This window comes from Vigna unguiculata, chromosome 4 (genome assembly GCF_004118075.2).
Source record: "Vigna unguiculata cultivar IT97K-499-35 chromosome 4, ASM411807v1, whole genome shotgun sequence".
Taxonomy (NCBI): domain Eukaryota; kingdom Viridiplantae; phylum Streptophyta; class Magnoliopsida; order Fabales; family Fabaceae; genus Vigna; species Vigna unguiculata.
In genome coordinates, this window is record NC_040282.1 from 41,621,133 (window position 1) to 41,643,236 (window position 22,104).

The window sequence follows — 22,104 nt, forward strand, 5'->3', positions numbered from 1 at the left end:
TTGTTTTTAGCTTAGTTCTTTGTGGCTATGTCATGCTTTAGGATAGCCCTTTTAGTTTTAATTGTTATTTACACTTTCTTGTTTTAAAAGCACCACAAGCTTTGCATTTCATTCTCTAACAGACTTATTTAATCAACTACTTGAATCATGTTTTCTTGGATTGGTTGACCCTATACCACATTAGGCGGTAACATCGGATTTTGTTTCAATCTGAACGCGATAAAGGGTTCAACACTTGCTTTCTTGTAATTGCATCAATGTCCTTTCTTAAAATGGGGATGTATTATAGAAATTTTTATTAATGTCTTTTTAAGGGTGTCAATTATCTTGCATTGAGCTTAGTTCAATCTTTCAGATGGTCAAGTTGAGAAAATTAGTGTCTGTAATAATTTTGGATTGATATATGTTTATGTACCCTGGCGTTTTGTTAGGAAGAGAAGAGGTCTTGTGACGAATATAGAATTATATAGTATATCACTCTTATTCAAGTGTTCGTTATATTGTCGAGTTTTTTTTTTCATACTTCTTTGATTTCCTTTTATCTTAATTATCAACACCTATGCTTCTGTGGATGCTTGATAATAATTTCTTAGAGAAGAACATTCTGCTACAACTATCTTATTCTACAAAATTTTGACACAGTTTCATCTCCATGAGATAATAAACTTTCTTTCTTGCAACATGTGTTTATCATACACCAATTTCAAAATCAAACCCTCTTTATCTTGGAACATGTAAAAGAAAGCTCATATACTGATATTGAACTATTATTATATAGTATTGTAGTTGACATTAATATCATGAACCTCACTTTACAAAGGTATCATGTTTCTAGTTGTTTTTGGAACTTGCATCAGATAATAAAGATCATTTATATGTAAATTATATTGTAAATTGCTTCTATTGCTTCTTCCATTAACAAATACAAGGACCATTTTCGGTACAACAAATACTTAAGCTTTACCTACCTAATCTACATCACGTGACTGCTACACAAATTATCCTCTCCTAATCTTATAAACAAATGGAAACCCAAGAGAAAAAGAGAAATCAAATACAATTTCAAAGTCTAAGAATATATGTTTAGAAGCATTTACATTTTCAATATCAGTCAGGTGTATTAGTTTCCTTGGACCTGTTTAGGTAACTCATCATCAGATAAACCAATTTGAATCCCTTCTACTAGTTTTCTCTTTGTATAATATCATGGTACATTGGCAGAAAGCGATGGCGATTTTAGAAAGAGCTAAAGGAGAAATAGGGTAGCAGCACACACACAACAACCATAGTACTACTCACACGAGCTTTTTGTTTGGGTGAAGATCGACAACATATGACAGAAGCACAATTAGTGGCAAGCTCAAAGAAGGACCTTTCCAAATTCTTGTTAAGCGAATAATCTAAGGACTTCCCATCGATTATCAAGCCAAACCCAGAAGAACTTCCTTTATTTGCATTACAACTCTCTTTTGCAGAGTTAATTTGTGAGATTCCTTCTCCAATTTGCTTCTTAATGCTTTCAAGAGAAGCCTAAGAAATTTTTGTATCAAAGATCTACAATAGTGAAAGAATATTAAATTCCAAAAATATGCCAAGGCCGTGTACCTTTGCTAGAGCCTGCTTGTCCCTTTGTTTTTCCAAGTATAGGATATATGAGGAATCAAGAGTGATCACTATCTTTTTCATGTCCTTTCTAATAAGTAAACTGCAAGCATACCTGTACAATGAAAAGGGTGGAAAATAAGTTCAATTTTACACAACCTTAAGATTTTGTACCTTAAGCAATCTTTAATACAGACAAAAGAAATTTTAATAATTAATAAAATTTTGTACCTTAAGACAAAATTTTGCAGGAACAACATGATAGAAGATGCCTAGAGCGATCACTTGAAGTGAAGACATTGGAAGCCATTGCAAGAAACTTGTGTAAAAAGCACATCCCCGACTCGGTAATACTCTTGAATTACAAATAAAAATTTACAAGTCAGTCTCAGGAAGAATAATAGATCAATAGTCAAGAAGGAAAATGAAATATTCAACAGTCTAGAATTCTTAAGGAAAATCAAATTTGACAATGGCGTGACTGCATTGGACCCTGTTCTAAGAAAATTTGAAGGCTCAATTTTATCAGTTTATCGGTTGTTTTGATTTAATCGATTAAGTATATAAATAATCCATATCACATAACTGTTTCAATATAGAACACACTGATTCAATATAAAATTTAGCAGAGCAACAAACAATAAAAAAATACTAAAGTGATTAATAGTAGATTTTTTTAATCAATAAATCCATAATGATATTTGCAACATACTTAGTAATATTTTTCAAAAGCAAACAGATAAGAACAGCAAGAGGCAGCTTATAAAAAAATGTTTGATTTCCTAAACAAAGTTATATTGTTGTCAATTAACAAGTAACCCATTAAAACTCGTCTCACCGTCTCCTTTAAAGGCAACTGTCGTTTAGTAAGTGCCGATAACAGAGTGAAGTATTTGTAACTAAGAACTTTCTAATTTTCTTTGATGAAGGTTGGGACATCCAAAATATATGACAGAGGAGATGTGAGATAGACCCTTGTAGTCAAGCTTTTTAAGATTTGGGCAAAAACGGATGTGTAGAGTGGTGAGAGAGCGTGGCAACAAAACTTCACCGGGAAAAGACTCCACCTCCAACTTTTCAACAATCAAGCTTTCAAGACATGTATTGGCATCCAATGTGTCTCTCAGGGAGGCGATAAGTTTTAAGCTCGAAAGAGACATCTTTTTTAAATTTGATGGCAATCCTTCATCTGGGAACATCTCCACTTTTGGACAATCAATTATCTCCAACTCAGTAAGAGATGGGAGTAGGATTTGCATACGTTTTGGCATCAACTTCAAATTCTCCGCTCCTCGAATTGAAATTATTTGTAGCCACGGCGCAGCTAATCCTTCACTGGGAAATGATTCAAATTGAGGGCATTCACTAATTCTTAATACCTTGAGATGATTATGAGCGTGCTCCTCCTGTGAAACTCTTCTTAAGCTTTGGCACCTACTTAATTGAAGTAAATGGAGCTTTGGAAAGAAATCTAGTGGAAAGATGGTGAGAGAGTCGCAGTCACTATTAATCTCCATTGCTTCAAGAAAATCGTAATGGATCATAGGAATATTCACAAGTGGGCATAGACTAATTACGAGCTTATCACAGTTATTAATATCTAGACTCTTTAAATAAAGAAGTTGCTCTGGCAGACCTTTCAGCTTGGGACATTTGTAGATAGATAGATTTTGAAGACGTGGAAAAGATATGTAGTTTTACATTCCCATTCTTCCAATTCCTTCATGTTGTAGAATCCCAATTTTTCCAAAGATTTGAATGAAGAAGGGGTGCTCCCATAAAATTCAGCACCAATGCTCACTATTCCATCAAGCCCTTCAATCTCGAGGATCTTCAGAGATGACAAAAGTCCAAAAGGAGGCAAACATAGGCAATATTTACAGTCTTTCAACCACAAGGACACCAATTTTGATAATGAATTATCAAATACCCAACTTGGGAATTGTGTACCACCATAGTTCTCTATTGACAAATGTTCCAAGTGTTTGGGAGGTTGTAGATTCTCAAGCACTTTCTTTTCTTTCCTTGGATCATCGGGGATGTGATTCAAATTCCATTTTAACTTAAGCTCCACAAGGTGCTGATTTTTCAAATTTGCTTCTAATGCATCCAAAGGATTAACGATATTCTGCACCTCGTTAATTGATAGCCTTCCATGAAGATTGAGTCCTCCAAGTTACTTAATATTGATGACCTTGCTATCTCTATCAACACAAAACGTACTTAGTACTTGAAGATTCTTCAATTCTCCAAAATGCATTGGCATCTTTCTAACATTTGTATGTTCAAATTCCAAACAATTCAATTTGGTGAGCTTATGCAAATTTGAAGGTAATTCCTCCAGAAAAGAACAAAAGTTCATCTTCAATTTGGTGAGCTTATGCAAATAATGATCCGTTGCATTCACAGGTTGGGTCAGTCGTATGCGATTAGAAATGGATGGTTTTTCGTTTGATTTTTCAAACTTTCTTAGACACTTCATTTGTAGGTGTCTGCTAAAAAGTATGGATGTAGACTTCTAGTCCATTTAGGCGAGAGAAACTAGATTTTTTTTGGGAAAATATTTTTTAACATGACTTCCTCCAAGTTTTTAGTAATTAAAGAAAAAGTTAACTTTTATATTTATATAAAAAAGAAATAAAAGTAAAAATAGTAGAAATGAGATATGTGAAAAAAATTGTTAACGTTACGTTCCGAAAAAATACTTTATTAACAACTAATTTTAATGACAAAAAATAATTAATTATCTCAGAGATCAAAAGTAGTAGAAGTAATTAATTACTTTGGTGACGAAAGATATTTAATTATTTTAGTGACTAATTTAAATACTAATTTATAAAATAAAAATTATTTGTTATTAATATAATCGTTATTATAAATAAAAAAATTATAATTTATTTTTAAATTTGTTTTTAAAATTTAATTATCAAAAGATATTGATTACTATTTTGCTCCCAAAATTAGTGACCAAAAGAAATGGTGATGAGGTTTTAATATTTGTATGTTAGTAATATATTTTAGTGATTGTGATTTTTTATATGATTACTAAAAATTAGTTACGATTGTGTTTGTTCCCAAAATCAGTGACTAAAAGAAATGGTGATGAGGTTTTAATATTTGTATGTTAGTTAGTCAACTATTTTAGTGATTGTGATTTTCATATATGATGATCGTATTTTATACCAGAACAAATAATTATGCATATATCGAGAAAGGTGATAATACAAGGAAGATTTGATTTAAGATAATACTTTAGTATTGTGTTTTCTTTTTTTAATAAAGTTTTTGGTTATAAAACAATGGTTTAATGGTTTTATTTATTGAGATTTTTAATAAAACTGGAATAAGTTTTTATTTAATATCATTTTTACAAATATCATTTTTCAGCCTAAGATGTTATTACAAATTATTAGAACAAGATATAAAGCCGAATGATAAAAGTTCACTATAAATCAACAATTATGAAAGGAAACGGATAAATGAAATTAATACACAAAATTACCAACCTCTTCTTTCGATTCCTAAAACATTTTTTATCTAACCACTTTCTGACAAACAAATATAGACTTATTGTTATTAATTGTTTAAATACTTTTTAATCGTTATTAATGCAATACAACATATGTCAACTTTATTTCTCCTCTCAAAATATTTATATTTTCTTACACAATTAATTTTAATAAATCTACTATTCCATTTTTAACTAACATAGAAAATAAATAAATAATAAATCATATATATAATTTATTATTGGTTCTCACAAACATATTAGTCTTTATCTATAATTTTAGAATATTTTTTTCAAATGTTGACATGGAAATTTTCAATCAACCTTCATTAGGACTATTTTGGCCAATATCAATTGAGAAATTTTCCTGCTAATATCGAAAAGCCGATAAAGAAAATCCTACTACCAATGTTAAAAAAATTAATGTCGATTGATGTCAACCTAAGTAATTTGGTCATCTACAATAGAAAACAATTTCGATATACATTAATTTATAGAAACAAACATCATCAGTATTATTTAAAAATATTTTAAAAAACTTGAAAAAAAGAGATACAAGATATCATTGATATTAATATTTTGAATTATTGAGAATTCTTTGATATTTAAATATTTTCTGCACTAAATAAAATTGAAATGATTTATTAAAAAAATTCAAATTGAATCAATTTGAATTGGTTTATCTAAACAAAATATTTTAAGAAATCGAAACGAGATAAGCTCAAATTCAATATCTTTGATGTTTAGTAATAGTGAAATTTTCTATCGTCCTAAATTGAATTTGTGAGTAATACATTATAAAGCAATCACCACACTGAGAAACATTAGATATAATAAATTTCAAATTATAGTTTTCGTTCACCGAAGATTTAGAATAAATTGATTCAATATAAAATTTAGCAGAGCAACAAATTAATAATAATAAAATAATAAAGTGATTTTTTTTTAATTTTTTAATCAATAAATCTATAATGATATATAGAACATAATTACTAATGTTTCTAAAACGCAATAACAATAGCCAAACACAACTTCTAGAGTAATGTTTGATTTGGAAAAAAAAATTATATCATTGTCACTTATCAAATAATCCATTAAACTCATATGATCATCTCCTTTAAAATTGAGTGTTTCTGTTTTGAAAAAATGGTTTTGCCTTCTATTTATTTACATTTATGATTCCTCCAACTTGAGTATAACATTTCTTTCTTCTGATAGCAAGTAAAATCCATGCAGGACAGAAACTTGACGAGGAGGAGACAATGGTTTTGTTTTATGCTGTCATGTGTATGCTACATCAAAGGGGTAATCTAGATATTTATGTAGAGATCATTTATCTAAAATACATTGTAAAATATCTAATGTTGTTTCGAATAATAAACACGTACGCATTTTACAGTTCAACAATTACACAAGCTTTCCATGTTTTATGACATACATAAAATCCTGCCTCTGCAAATTTCGTAAATAAATGGAAAGTTGGGGAAGAAAATTGTAACGTAACAAGTAAAAGCTATTACTGTAATGCTCACTGTTTTAATGCAACTATCCAAAACTGAGTTCAATTTTTCTGTCCTTTGTTAAACATTAAAAACACACTATTTTTGAAATATTAGTGATCATAGGTGTATTTTGAAAGTACAACTGACAAACAATAAAAAAAAATAGTAGAGAATTTAGATTTAACAAGATGAAACAGATACAAGTTCAAGTCCCAAGAAAAGGAAATTTAAAAGCACTTGCATTTTCAGAATTGTGTTTGTTTCAAGAAGAATATCCCTAAAATACTACTTACTCTGTTCAGTGTCGAGCTTAGAATCAAGTCAAGGGCCAACCGATGAGGGAGGGTGTCTTCTGCTCCCTTCAGATTCAGATCGGAATGCTGTAAAAAGATAATACGATTAGCACCAGATATCGGCTTCCAATTAAATCATTAGTTTAAAATTAACAATCAACAACTAACAAAAGAAATCATTAGATAAAGTGATAAATGTATAAGCAAAAGAATCTAAATTCCATTTACATAGTCAAATATTTGCGCCTAACAAGATTGTAATTGAAAAGGTAGAGAGATAGTGAAGAGTATCAACACCTGTTGAAGAGGCAGAGAAATGGGAATTATTGCACATCTAATTTTAAACTTTAGAGCGAACACTTAGGTCTTCAATGTGAGCAATCTTGTTCCAGTCTTGGCCTGCGGGATTCTGACAACGTCGTTCCAACAATGGACAGCTCCAGATTTTAAGAGAGGAGATCGATTTGGGGAGACCATCCTCCGGTAAGCATTGGAGGTTGGGACAGTCATGAAGTTTGAGAGAGGAGAGGTGGCAGAGACCCTTGTACTCCATCTTTTTAAGATTTGGGCAGCGACAGATTTCTAGAGAAGTGATAGAGTGTGGTAGCAAAACTTCATCGGGAAAAAACTCCACATCTATATTTTCAATACACAATCTTTTCATAAATGTGTTGGTACCCAAGGTCTCTTTTAGGGAGGCTATAAGTTTCAAACTTGAAAGAGACACTTCTTCTACATATGGTGGCAAACCTCCATCTGGGAACATCTCCACTTTTGGACAATTAATTATGTCTAGTACATAAAGAGACGGAAGCAGGATTCTGATGCGTTTTGGCAACAACTTCAAATTCTCCGCTCCATCAATAACAATCATCCATAGCTGCGGAGCAGATAAACCTTCACTAGGAAATGAGTCAAATCGTGAGCAACTGCGAATTGACAAAATCTCGAGACTAGTATGAGTGTGATCCTGTGAAATCATTTGTAGGTTACGACAGGAAAACAATGAAAGATCCTTAAGGTTTGGGAAGAAATCGAGTGGAAAGGTTGTTAAAGAATCACAACTGTCAAAGATGCGAATTTGTTCAAGCAGATCAAAGCTACGACTCATTGAAATATTCATAATTGGAAAAACAAAAAAGGTCAAGGCTTCAAGTGAATTATGAGATACAGTATGCTCACACCTTTCGAGGCACGATGCTTCCATGCTGTCAATTATATAAAGATTCTTTACATTAACAAGTTGATCTGGCAGACCTTTTAGCTTGGGACATTGATACACCGAGAGAAATTCAAGACGTGGAAAAGCAGCAGTCTTACGTTCACATTCTTCCAATTCCTTCATCTTTGAAAATTCCAAACTTTCCAAAGATGTAAACGAAGAAGAGCTATTCCCATAAAATTCATCACCAATGCTCACTATTCCATCCAATCCAATAATCTTAAGGGTCTTCAGAGATGACAATAGTCCAAGGGGAGGCAAACACAAACAATATTTACAGTCCTCCAGCCTTAAGGACACCAAATTTGATAATGAATTATCAAATACCCAACTTGGGAATTTTGTACCACCATAGTTCTCTATTGACAAATATTCCACGATTTTGGAAGGTTGTAGATTCTCCAATACTTTCTTTTCTTTCCTTGGATCATCAGGGATATGGTCTGACTCCCATTTTAACTCTAACTCCACAAGATCTTTATTTTTCAGATTTGCTTCTAATGCATCTAGAGGATTTACAATATTTTGCACCTCATTAATTGATAGTCTTCCATGAAGATTGAGCCCTCCTAGATGCTTAATATTGAATTCATTATTTTTATTGACAAAAACCGGACTGAGTACTTGAAGATTCTTCAACTCTCCAAAACGCATTGGCATCTCTGTCACTTTTGTATTTTTAAATTCCAGGAAACACAATTTGGTGAGTTTATGTAAATTTGAGGGCAACTCTTCCAGCCTTGAACAATAGTTCAACTTCAAGATTAGCAAGTTATAGAGCAAACATGTTGAGTCAGGTAGTTTTTGTATCCCAGTTCTCGAAAGATCTAAAGAATGGAGATGTTTAAGATCACCAACAGAATCAGGGACTTCTCTAAGCTCAGAATATGCATTCAACGATAAGACACGTAAAACTTAAAGTTGGAAAACAATTCATGTACCAAAATCTTGAATTGCAAAGGATAATAATCAATATTTCTTCCCCCGAATTCTTCATATGGAAAAAAAGAACGCAGTCTTTTAGCATCAGTTAAACTCCCAAAACCATCAAAACATTCTACGTCATCGAATGCAAATGAAAAATGACGGGTTGTTTTGGGGATGCAGTTTCCTTTATCAAATTTCAACCTGAAACAAAAATCTGCACAAACATATTTTGCCAAATCATTCAGAAGGTCATGCATAGAGAAACGTGTTTTGATGCTTGATTGAAGAAAGAATGACCTCATTAGTAGATCTTCGAAATACTGTTCACCAATTTCTTCTACATTATTGATTTGTTGAGAGTGATGGAGAAAACCTTCAGCCATCCACAACAAAATTAATTCCTTCTTGTCAAATTCACGATCTTTCGGAAACAATGCACAATAAGCAAAGCATCGCTTGAGATGAGAAGGAAGGTGTTGATAACTCAGTAATAGAGCAGGGATAATTTTCACTTCTTTCGGCAAGTCCCATATGTCGTTTTCCAATACACTCTTCCAATATGAAATGGATGACTTTGTGCGGAGAAGACTTCCAATTGTTTTCAAAGCAAGAGGTAATCCTTTGCACTTCTCAACTATCCTTCTACCAATCTCCTTTAGATCATCATTCAATTCAAGATCATCATCTTTTAATGCATGTTTTTCAAAAACATTCAAGCATTCATCCCCTCGTAATTCCCTCAGGAGATGCACTTTAGATCTCATGTTAGAAGCAACTTTCTCAGCACGTGCCGTGACAAGAATTTTACTTCCTGGAGCCCCGTAGCTAAGAGGAGTTCGAACAGCTTCCCATTCTTCTCCTCCTTCGTTCCAAACATCATCTAAAACAAGAAGAAATTTCCTTCCTGATATTTCGTCTTTCAATCTTCCATGAACCATTTCTAGGTTCCCGCTATCATCTTTACAACTCAAGTTACAACTCAATGTGAAGAACTATAGTGATTCGTGTTAGGAATAGTCTAAGTGTGAGTCAAAGTCTCACATTGGATAGAATAAACAAAGTTAAACACTATATAAAATAAAGACTCATAACATCATTACCTTAAGGTTTTGGTATAAACTAGGGGTCACTCATATACCTGATGTAAGGCCCAATTGTTTCTGCCCTTTTATTTTATAGGCTGTCCAATATTATGGGCCTAAGGGGGGTTGGCCCAGCCTAAGGGGGGTTGGCCCAGTTCGATTTCTGACCTAAAGTGCCCAAACCCTAACTTGTGCTCACTTTTCGTAAAAACAGATCCCTCACATTTCCTTGAGCTGTTGCTGCCGCCTCTGCTAGGGTTCCATAGTGTATCCAGTCTCACGTTCAGCTTGACCGTTTCGGCTCAGTAAGTATTCCCAACCCACATTTTTCCATCTCTGGTCCCGTTCCCGTGAGTAGTGTTAGAGCTTCGGTATTAAACACCCTCTGCTCACTTTTCCAGCTCTGTAATCTTCTCCTAGGACTGTGGTGTTCCGCTGTTCGGTGTCGAGATCTTAAAACTAGCTCATTCCAGGTAAGGGAAGCTAGGGATTTTCGTTCAATTCTATTTCTTGCATGTTTTGCCATTGTTTTATGCTTTGAACGAGTATGGTGCCTTTGCGAAATATTAAATGCATGTATGCTGCTGTTTGGGATGTGGTTGGATGACTGTGCAGGGTGATCAGTGACGAAACCTGACGATCTCACCCAGGCAACCAGGCCTAGCCCAGGCGAGACATGCAAAGACAGACCCAGACTCGCGCTCGAGATCTCGCTCAGGCAGAGAGCTTTCGTTTGAGCGAGACACCATCTCGCTCAAGCGAGAGAGGTTCGCCTAAGTGAGGACGAGTGGGGGTTTGAGGTTTTTTGTTGTAGGCGTAGCTCAGGCGAGGGAGCCTTTCTTTTGGGCGAGGGACATGCTCGCCCAGGCAAGTAGCAGCTCGCTTAAGCGAGAATCCGTGAGCCTCGCAGGGTTTCCCTAATGACAGTCTCGCCTAAGTGAGACCCTGTGGCTTGAGCGAGACTTGCACGGGATTTCTTTATACAACTGTACCTTTTATGTTGTTGGGGCCTTAATTGTATGTTTGGCTTGTTATTCTTTACCTTGGGTATGAACTATATGAATTGAGTGACCTTGTATGAGTGAGAGGGAATTATGATTCATGAGTTTTAATATGAGGTGAGCATGTTGTTTGTATGTGGTGATTCATGGAATTTGAAACGATGGGTTTGGTATGGCTTTGACATGATATATGAGGGAATGTGGATCAATGAATGTGGCATGGTGCTGGTAGGAAATACACTCCTACATTTGTAATTTGTGAAGGATGAGTGGGATGGATTCAATATGAAATACAAGTGAGAATGGAATTGTGAAGGTTGTCATGATATATATTATATATATAATATATATATATATATGTATGTATGTATACAATGTGCATGTTAAATAGTATTGGTTTGATTATGATTGGTCCGTGTTAGTGTGTAATTCCTTGGAGCCTCTAGGTGAGACTTTCAAGGTCGCGCTTCAGTGGTCGGGACGTAATTTCATGGCCCCTGTTAGTGGGTGTTCATGGTGGTGCCCCATCTATATGGTCTGGTAAGGATTCAAGGTAAGGTTGCATCCTAACACTCTAAGGAGTCAGTTAGTCTCACTTAGAGCGGACTGACTCTTGTGGTGAGAGTAGCAGGAGGCCTGAAACTCATTAAGGGCTAACCTTGTGTGTGAGGGAATCGATTCATTGTAACACTTGTAACACATAGCTCGGGGGTAAGCAGAGGTATCCCACCACAAGTGCAAGCATCCGCTGAATCCGACCAGATTGTATGTATCCGGATGAGTCGAGTCGAGTCTTAGTGTATTGGTTTGAGAGTCATGGCATGTTTGGGTGTTTTGTGTATTGATGACTGTGAAAGCGTATCAGATTGCATGATGAAATTATTTTATGCTCTAGCTTACCCTACTTTTATTGTTGTGTGTTCTACTGTGTGGTACTCTCTTTGCGATGATCATCAACTTGTTGATGTGAGCAGATGCGAGGAACACCAGTGGTCAACAGGGAGGTGATGTTCTGCCGCTTAGTCTTTGGATTGGCTTCTGTCTTTGGGCTCTTCATTTAGGGCTAAGGCCCATGTATTGTTTTCTCTGTAGATTGGTTTAAGTGTTTATCACTCTCTTGCTTTACTTGGTACTTGGCATCGTGGTGTGCCGCTTTTATTCGTCCTTTAAGTTTGGGATATTTGTATGAGTGACGTCATACTCTTTATTCTCGCTTCTTATATTATTCAGCGTGACATGTCCTTTATTTAGCTTTATCAAATAAATGAGGTGTTACACCTGAAGGAAAATATATCATATGAAAAAGAAAAAAAAAGTGGACTCACCCTTGGAAGAAGATTGTTGGGAATAGTCCAAATGTGAATTAAAGTCTCACATTAGATATAATAGACAAAGTTAAATACTATATAAAATAAAGACTCATAACATCATTGTCTTAAAATTATTATGTAACACGTTGCGACTCCGTTGCAGAATATAACACATGAACTACGGACAGTCACAAAGTAGTAGCTGTGAAGGAATGGTCTCAACCTGTCAACATTAAACAGATGTGAAGAAATTGTCACAATGTTAATTGCCATCACAGCTAGCTGCATGTTTGGACTAAAAATGTGAGAAATTAAACAAATTTAAGATAAATAATTGTTCAGCCAAATTGATTTAAGGACATTCTGCAATCTTGTTGCAGTAGCTACAGCTTCAATTGACTATGCTACTAAGTGAGTGATGTATTTGATCAATGATAAAGTACACGTGTCTCTGGCATTTATGTATATGTTTATGCATATCAAAATTAAATAATTAATTTTTATAAATCTACTATTTCATCCTTTTAACTAAAAACAAATTATAAAAATAAATAAAAAAATATATTTATATAATATAATTTATTAGTGGTCCTTAAAAATATGTTATTTTTCTGTCAATAATGTTTAGGATTTTTTTTAAATGTTAACTTGAAAATTTTTATTAACCTTAACTAGGATTGCTTTAGTCAATGTCGACAAAACAAAAAAATCCAACTAACAATGTTGGAAAATTAGCCTCGATTGAGAAAACAATTTGGATCTACTTCAATGGATAAAAGCTTCGACAATATTAATTGAAAATATCTTAACAAACCTCGGGAAAAAAAAAAAGAACTTTAACCAAGAATGATTATAGAATATCATCTATTTTGAATTATCAACTATTCTTTGATATTTAAATAATCTGTTTGATTTAAGTAATTTATCCAAACAAAAAAAAATAAAGTTAAATTAACTTATATAAACAAAACATTTAAAAAATAAAAAATTTGATAAAAGATTAACTCAAATTGAATGTCTATAAAGCAATCACCACAATGAGATATATTAATAAATTTTAAATTGTAGTTTTCGTTAACAAACTGATTTCAATATAGAGCAAACTGTTTCAATATAAAATTAGCAGAGCAACAAAATAATAGAAAATTACTATAAAATGTTATTACTTTTACAATTTTTGAATGAACAAATCTATAATGATATTTGCAACTTAATTCCTAATTTTGTTCAGAGCAATAACATATAACAATAACAAGAAGCAACTTCTAAAAAGTGTTTGATTTGAAGAAAGATGTATACTATCGAGAGAAATATTTGCGACTATAGAAAGTGTAATGGAAAAGGTAGAGAAATATTGTGGAGAATTAGCAGCTGTAGAAGAGACAGAGAAAGACAAGTATGCACATCTAATTTTGAACTTCTTTGTCTTATTCCCATTTCCCAACTCTCAGCTGTTCAATGTGAGCAATCTTTTCCCAGTCTTTGCCTTCTGGATTCTGACAACGTTTTTGGAGCAATGGACAATCCCAGATTGTAAGAGAAGAGATGGATTTGGGTATACCTTCCTCTGGTAAGCATTCAAGGTTGGTGCACCCATTAAGTGTGAGAGAGGAGAGGTGGCAGAGACCCTTATAGTTTAGCCTTTTAAGATTGGGGCTCTCAGTAATTAGTAGAGTGGTGAGAGAGCGTGGCAACAACCTTCGTCCGGAAGCACTCCACGTCCAGCTTTCCAATTTGCAAAGTGTTATCCAAGTTCACTCTCATGGAGGCCATAAGTTTAACATTTGAAAGATACATAAGTTTAACATTTGATGGCAAACCTCCATCCGGAGGCATCTCCACTTGTGGACAATCAATTATCCATAGTTGATTAAGAGACGGAAGCAGGACTTGAATCTGTTTTGGCAACAACTTCAAATTCTGCGCTCCAAAATTTCAAAACTGACTAGTTGCGGAGCAGATAACCCTTCACTAGGAAATGATTCAAATTGAGGGCATTCCTCAATTGTCATTCTCTGGAGATGATTATGAGTGTCCTCCTGTGAAATTCTTTGTAGGTTTCGACATCTTCTCAAATAAAGATAACAGAGATTTGGAAAGAAATCTAGCGAAAAGGTTGTAAGAGAGTCACAGCCATCGTCAATTGACATTTCTTTAAGTAAATTGTAATGCGTAGTGGGAATACTCACAAGTGGACATGAATTCAATTTCAGGATTCAAGCGATCGTGTGTCCATGTTGGTCTCGCTAATGATGAGCTTATCACAGTAACAAATAACTAGATGCTTTAAATGAAGAGTTGGTTTGATAGACCTTTCAGCTTGGGACATCTATTCACAAAAAGATGTTGAAGACGTGGAAAAGAAGTAGTTTTACATTCCCATTCTTCCCATTCCTTCATGTCGATGAAATTCAATGTTTCCAAGGACATGAACGAGAGTTGCTCCCATAAAATTCAACACCAATGCTCGATATTCCTTTAAGCCCTATAATCTCAAGGGTTTTCAAAGATGACAAAAGTCCAAGGGAAGGCAAACATACGCAATACTTACAGCTCTTCAAACGTAAGAACACCAAATTTGATAATGAATTATTGAAGACCCAACTTGGGAGTTGTGTACCACCATAGTTCGTGATTGACAAATGTTCCAAGTGTTGGAAGGTTGTAGATTCTCAAGTACTTTCTTTTCTTTCTCTGAATCATCACAGACATGGTTCGACTTCCATTCTAACTGTAGCTCCACAAGGTGTTTATCTTTCAAATTTGCCTCTAATGCATCTAAAGGATTCACAATATTCTGCACCTCATTAATTGATAGCTTTCCATGAGATTGAGTCCTCCTAGCTGCTTAACACTGGACTCACCATTTCTATCGACCAAAACATATTCAATACATGAAGATTCTTCAATTCTTCAAAATTCAATGGCATCTTTGTCACTTTTGTATCTTCAAATTCCAGACAATGCAATTTGTGAGTTTATGCAAATTTGAGGGCAATTCCTCCAGATATGAACAACCGTTCAACTTCAGTATTAGCAAGTTATAGAGCACACTGATTGACTCAGGTAGTTTTTGGATGTAAGTACGCGAAAGGTCTAACGAATGAAGATGTTTAAGATCACCAACAGAATCAGGTACCTCTCTTAGATCGGAATATCCATCCAAAGATAATACGCGTAAAAACTTCAACTTGGAGAACAATTCATGTATCAAAGTCTTGAATTGACAAGGAAGCTTATAATGGTAAGATTTAGTTGTTGCAGTTTCTCTAATTGGAAGAAATGAACGCATTCTTTTAGCATCAGTTAAGCTCCCTAAACCATCAAACATCTTGCGTCTTCCAATCTAAATGAAAAATGACGGGTTGTGTTGGGTACAAATTTCCTTTATCAAATTGAATCTGAAACAGAAGTTTGCACAAACATATTTTGCCAAATCATTCAGAAGGTCATGCATAGAGAAACGTGTTTTGATGCTTGATTGAAGAAAGAATGACCTCGTTAGTAGATCTTCAAAATACTGTTCACCAATTTCTTCTACATTATTGATATGTTGAGAGTGATGGAGAAAACCTTCAGCCATCCACAACAAAATTAATTCCTTCTTGTCAAATTCATAATCTTTTGGAAATAATGCACAATAAGCAAAGCACCTCTTGAGATGAGAAGGAAGGTGCTGATAACTTAATAGTAGAGCAGGCATAATTTCAACTTCTTTGGATAAATCCCATATGTCGCTTTCCAGTACGCTTTGCCAATCTGAAATGGATGACTTTGTGCGAAGAACACTTCCAATTGTTTTCAGAGCAAGAGGTAATCCTTTGCACTTTTCAACTATTCTTTTGCCAATCTCCTTTCTCTCATCATTCAATTCATCATCATCATTTTTTAGTGCATGCTTTTTAAAAAGTTTCCAACATTCCTCTTCTTCTAATTGCTTTAGCCTATGCACTTCAGACATCATGTTAGAAGCAACTTTCTCACCACGTGTTGTCACAATATTCTACTTCCTGGTGCCCCACAACTAAGAGGAGTTCGCACAGCTTCCCATTCTTCTCGTCTTTCGTTCCAAATATCATCCAGAACAAGAAGAAATTTCCTTCCTGATATTTTTTCTTTCAATCTTCCATGAACCATTTCCAGGTCTCCGCTATCATCTTTAGATTTAGTGATTGCCTCAAGAATTGTTTTTGTCACTATCAAAACATCAAAATGGTCGGAAACACAAACCCAAGCTCTGATATCAAATTTAGCCTCCTCTATCTTTGGGTCATTGTATACATGTTGGGCGAGTGTGGTCTTACCCAACCCACCCATTCCCACAATGGAAAGTATTGATGGCTGGTCATGATTCTCAGTTTCAGATGTGAGCCAATTTAAAATCATTTCTTTGTCTGCATCTCTGCCATAAATAACACTTTCAACCACCAAAGAAGAAGATGGCAATTTCTGTGACTCTTGTTGGATATTAAAGGAGGAAGATAATAGAACCAGATGACAGAATAATGGAAGAGAGAGAGCTCAGTTTATTGTTCTCCTCACATTTCTTTAAAATGCTGAACAATACAATGTTTATATAATAAAAAAACTTGGCTAACTATCTCCACTAACCACGTCTAACAATCCTACATTAGTGGTGCTAAGAATAACTTAAAAACTGAATCTTAAAGTGCTCCTAACTAATAGCCGAAAACCTACAACAGACTTTTGACAAAGTCTTCCAACAAGGTCACTAATTTTCTCTGACTTTTATCAGCTTCTTACGTGTGCACATATGAAGCTTGATTATATTGCAACACCTCCCCTTAATTCAAACTCATACATACCAATTTTCTCCATAAAGAACTGATGTTTGGTTTAGCTAAAGCCTTGGTGAACAGATCTGCATTTTGGATATTTGTGCTGCAGAATCTTAGAACGATTGTTTCATCTGACACAAGCTTCCTTATGAAATGATGCTGAACTTCAATATGCTTGGTTCTTGCGTGAAATGCTGGGTTTCTTGTCATAGCAATCGCAGACCTGTTATCACACCATATCTCAGTTGCTCCTTCCTGCTCACAACATAAATCTTTCAACAACTTTCTAAGCCAAACAGCTTGTCTTGCTGCTGCACCAGCAGCTACATATTCTGGCTTCAGATGATGACAGAGCCACAGTGTCCTGCTTCTTTGAGCTCCAAGTAATAGCTCCTGAGCCTAAACTGAAAACTGACCCTGAGGTACTTTTCCTGTCATCCAAACTGCCTGCCCAGTCACTGTCTGTGTAGCTAACTAACTTGAACTCATTTACATGTTCATATAGGATTCCAAAACGAGTTGATCCTGCACATACTTTAGAATCCTTTTTGCTGCACCTAGCTGTTGCTTTGTTGGAGAGTGCATGTATCTGGATACCACACTTACACTATAAGCAATGTCAGGACGTTGTGAGTGAGATAATTCAGACCTCCTACTAAACTTCCTGAACAGCTTTCATCAGCTTTTCCTGTGCCATCCTCCTCTGCAGCTTCTCATTTGGATTCATAGGAGTGTTGACAGTTTCACATTTTTCCATTGAAAATTTTTTCAATAAATCCTCTGCATACTTCCTCTGGCACAGAAATATTCCATTTTCTCCTTGCCTTACTTCTAGACCCAAGAAATACTGAAGCAGTCCCAAGTCTGTCATCTCAAATCGCTTCATCATTGATGCTTTGAACTCATTTAGCAGCTTCTGAGAGGAGCTAAAGTAGATGATGTCGTCCACATAAGACAGACAATAATGAATCCATTCATGCCTTCCTTTTTCACATAGAGAGTTGGCTCATTCTGACTTCTCTCAAACTGATTTTGAAGAAAGAATGAGTCAATCTGGGTGTACCAGGCTCTTGGAGCCTGTTTCAGTCCATAAAGTGCCTTTTGCAGCTTGTAAACCTTGCCTTCTTCACCATCTTTGACAAAGCCGAGTGGTTGCTCAACAAAAACTTCTTCTTGTAAGTCTCCATTGAGAATGCAGATTTACGTCAAGCTGAAACACCTTCAATTTCCATTGGGCAGCCAAAGCTAATACTACTCTTACAGTTTCAAATCTTGCCACTGGTGAGAATGTCTCCTCAAAATCGATTCCTTCTTGCTGTGCATACCCTTTTGCCACCAATCTTGCTTGTGCTTTAGAATACTACCATCTGTATTGAACTTAGTTCTGAATACCCACTTAAGTCCAATAACATTCTTTCCTTCAGGAAGATCAACCAATTTCCAAGTCTCATTCTTTTGAATGGACCTGATTTCCTCGTTCATTGCATTCTGCCATTCAACTTCATCTTTAGCTTCATCAAACTGGTTGGATCTGCAGCCATCAGTGCAAGTTGCAGTTTGCATACAAGTCAACAAGAGTCATGTATTTTCTCGTGCTGAATCATCTGATGAACTTGATGAGGAAGGACTTGAAGAAGATGATGAGCTGTGATTTGAAGTGATAATGGTGTAGGAGGACTGAAGACTGCTGGTCATTTGATGCACAGTTACGTCTTCCTCTGACAATCAGTCCCTACTATATTCTGCTGAATACTGTCACAACTATCTCTTTGCTTCCAATTCCAGCCTGCATTCTCATTAAATACAACGTTCCTACTGACCACAATCTTGCCAGTAAGAGGGTTATACAGTCTATATGCCTTGGATGAGTAGCATACCAATGAATACACATTTCATAGATTTATCATCTAGTTTAGATCTTAAATCAACTAAAGCATAAGCTATACAACGAAAACTCTTAAATGACTTACTGATGGTTTTTTCCTCTCCATGCTTCAAATGTGTCATATTCATGACTGCCTTTTAGGGAGACATTTAGGATGTACACTGCAGTAGCTACAGCTTCACACCAAAGTTGTTTGGTAACCTCTAGCTTTGGCATGCTTCTTGCCATCTCTACAACAGTTCTGTTCTTTCTCTCAGCTACTCCGTTTGCTCTGGAGTTATGGTGCAGTCAATTCTCTTCTTATTCCATGCTCCTCCAAATGTGATGAATTCATTTGACAAGAATTCGCCACCACGATCTGTTCTTAAGGCTTTCACCATAGACCAGATTGTTTCTCAACCATAGCCTTAAAAATCTTAAAGTTTTCAAAGGCTTCAGACTTAGCCTTTAGAAAGTAGACCCAACTCATTTACGTATCATCAGTTATGAGCAAGAAATACCTACTTCCACCAAGAAAACTGTCTGCATTGGTCCACAGAGATCAGCATGCAGCAGCTCCAAACTTTCACTTGCTCTCCAAGCTCTCCATTGGAAATGGTCCTTTTGACTGTTTTCCATATAAGCATCCTTCACACATTCAAGCTCACCAATTTTAGGCAGCCCTTGCCACCATTCTTTGGAACATAGAAGCTTCAGTCCCTGCACATTCAAATGGCCATACCTCAAATGCCACAGCTTGCATCATCATCTCCTCTAACTGTCAGTGCTTTGCTCACATTGCCAGATAAATCAGAGGGAACATTCTGTTTCTCCCCATAACAATCTTTACTACAACTTCTTTGGATTTCTTATCACAAATCAAACAAAAATCATTCTCAAACAATACTGAATATCCAGAATTGATTAATTGACCCACACTCAGCAAATTGTGAGCCAAATTTGGCACATACTGCACATCATATAATAGCTTGGTGTTTCCTGCTCCGTTTTGATTGCAATCGTGCCTCTTCCTTCCACTTCAAGTTGCTTTCCATCTCCAAGCCTCACCTTGCTCTTCAAAGATTCATTCAGTTCTTGAACATAGACTTGGCACTTGACATATGGTTGGAACATCCACTGTCAACATACCACACGCCATCTCCTGCATCATTTCCAGCTGCACTTGTGCTAAAAACAACTTTTGCTCATTCTCCACAAAATTGGATTTTGATCACCCTTTTGTTCATCCTCCTCCTTCTTCCAGCAGCTAGCTTCTTTGTGCCTGGCTTCTTGCAATATAACATTTGAGTGGACCCTTATACGATTGCTCTTTTCCTTCCTTATTCTGTCCTCTTCCACGGCCCTTCCTCTAGGCCAGCTCTTCCTCTACCTCTTCCACTGAATTGCCCTGTCTTTTCCCTGTTTGAGGAATCTCCTTTCACATGGAATGCCTTCTCTTCCTTCTTCTCACCATTTCTATGAGCCTCTCCTCATGAGCTTGCAAGATCCATGAGTTCATCAAAGTGTATTCTCCCATGTCCTTTGACTCTTCAATGCTGCTACAACATGGTCATATTTGCTTGTGAGACTTCTTAGAACTTTTCCAACCACATGCTCATTGGTCATTGTTTCTCCATATGACCGCATTGTTGTACCACAGTGGATACACGTGACAGGTATTCTTGGACCGATTCTTTGTCCGTCATTAGAGCTGTTTCAAACTCTCTCCTTATGATTGCAGCCTCACTGTAATCACCTTCTTGTCACTAGATACTCTTGCTTTAGAGTATCCCATGCCATCTTGGATGTGGTTGCTGAAGCAATTCTGGGAAAGATTCCATCATTCAAGGCCTGTTGTATCAAAATAATGCCTTGGAATCTTTCTTTCTCTTTTCTTTCAATTGCTGATCAGGTTCTGGAGATTGAGCATCATCAAATCCTTCTTCAACAAAACTCCACAGTTCTTGAGACTTGAATAATGTTTCATTTTCAAGCTCCAAACTGATAATTATGCCTTTAAGATAGGCATTGTGAAGTGGCTCCAGATCCATTGTTCTGCATTATGAACAACTTTTTCACTCTCCAACCGTGTTTATCCTTGTGTTTGAGTGATCTCTCTTCTCACTCAACAATTCCCTGGATATGAACCCGGATTGCTCTGATACCAAAATGTTGGATATTAAAGGAGGAAGATAATAGAACCAGATGACAGAATAATGGAAGAGAGAGAGCTCAGTTTATTGTTCTCCTCACATTTCTTTAAAATGCTGAACAATACAATGTTTATATAATAAAAAAACTTGGCTAACTATCTCCACTAACCACGTCTACAATCCTACATTAGTGGTGCTAAGAATAACTTAAAAACTGAATCTTAAAGTGCTCCTAACTAATAGCCGAAAAAACCTACACAGACTTTTGACAAAGTCTTCCAACAAGGTCACTAATTTTCTCTGACTTTTATTCAGCTTCTTACTGTGCACATATGAGCTTGAATTATATTGCAACAACTCTTTGCTACCTGATCCATCACCAGAGTAATACCCTCTTTCAAACCGAGAGCACCCTTTTGCTTTGCAAGATATTCTAGTTTTCTAGGACATCTTTCATCTCTGATTCAATTTTCTTGTTAAATGAACTGAAAGTAGAGTTGAAGAAATTGATACCTTTGGAAGTAAGGGTTGTGGGTCTGATCCAGCTTCCACTTGGCATCTGGTGAGTTCATACTCTATTTCCTTCAAGAGATCCTCTGCATCGAAGACAACATCTTTGACAGCAAAAAGCCAAGCTTTGAGTGTGGATTTCTGAACTGTTTTTGTTTCAGCATCATCAGCGAGATCATTGATTGAGTGCAGCACATGTTCAGTTTGCTAAGCAGCTTCTCATCAAGTTTTCTTCCACGAAAGAACTGTACAACTTGAGGAGAAGCCAGCCTGTCGAATGCAACCTGAAGAAAACCGGAAGAAGAGCACCACCAACAAGTTCCGCTGCCAT

The 22,104-nt window shown here is 35.6% G+C and overlaps 1 pseudogene; it reads right to left on the reverse strand.

Moving 5' to 3' along the window:
- Positions 1 to 6,785: 6,785 nt before the first annotated feature.
- On the reverse strand, positions 6,786 to 22,104 carry LOC114182123 (annotated as a pseudogene).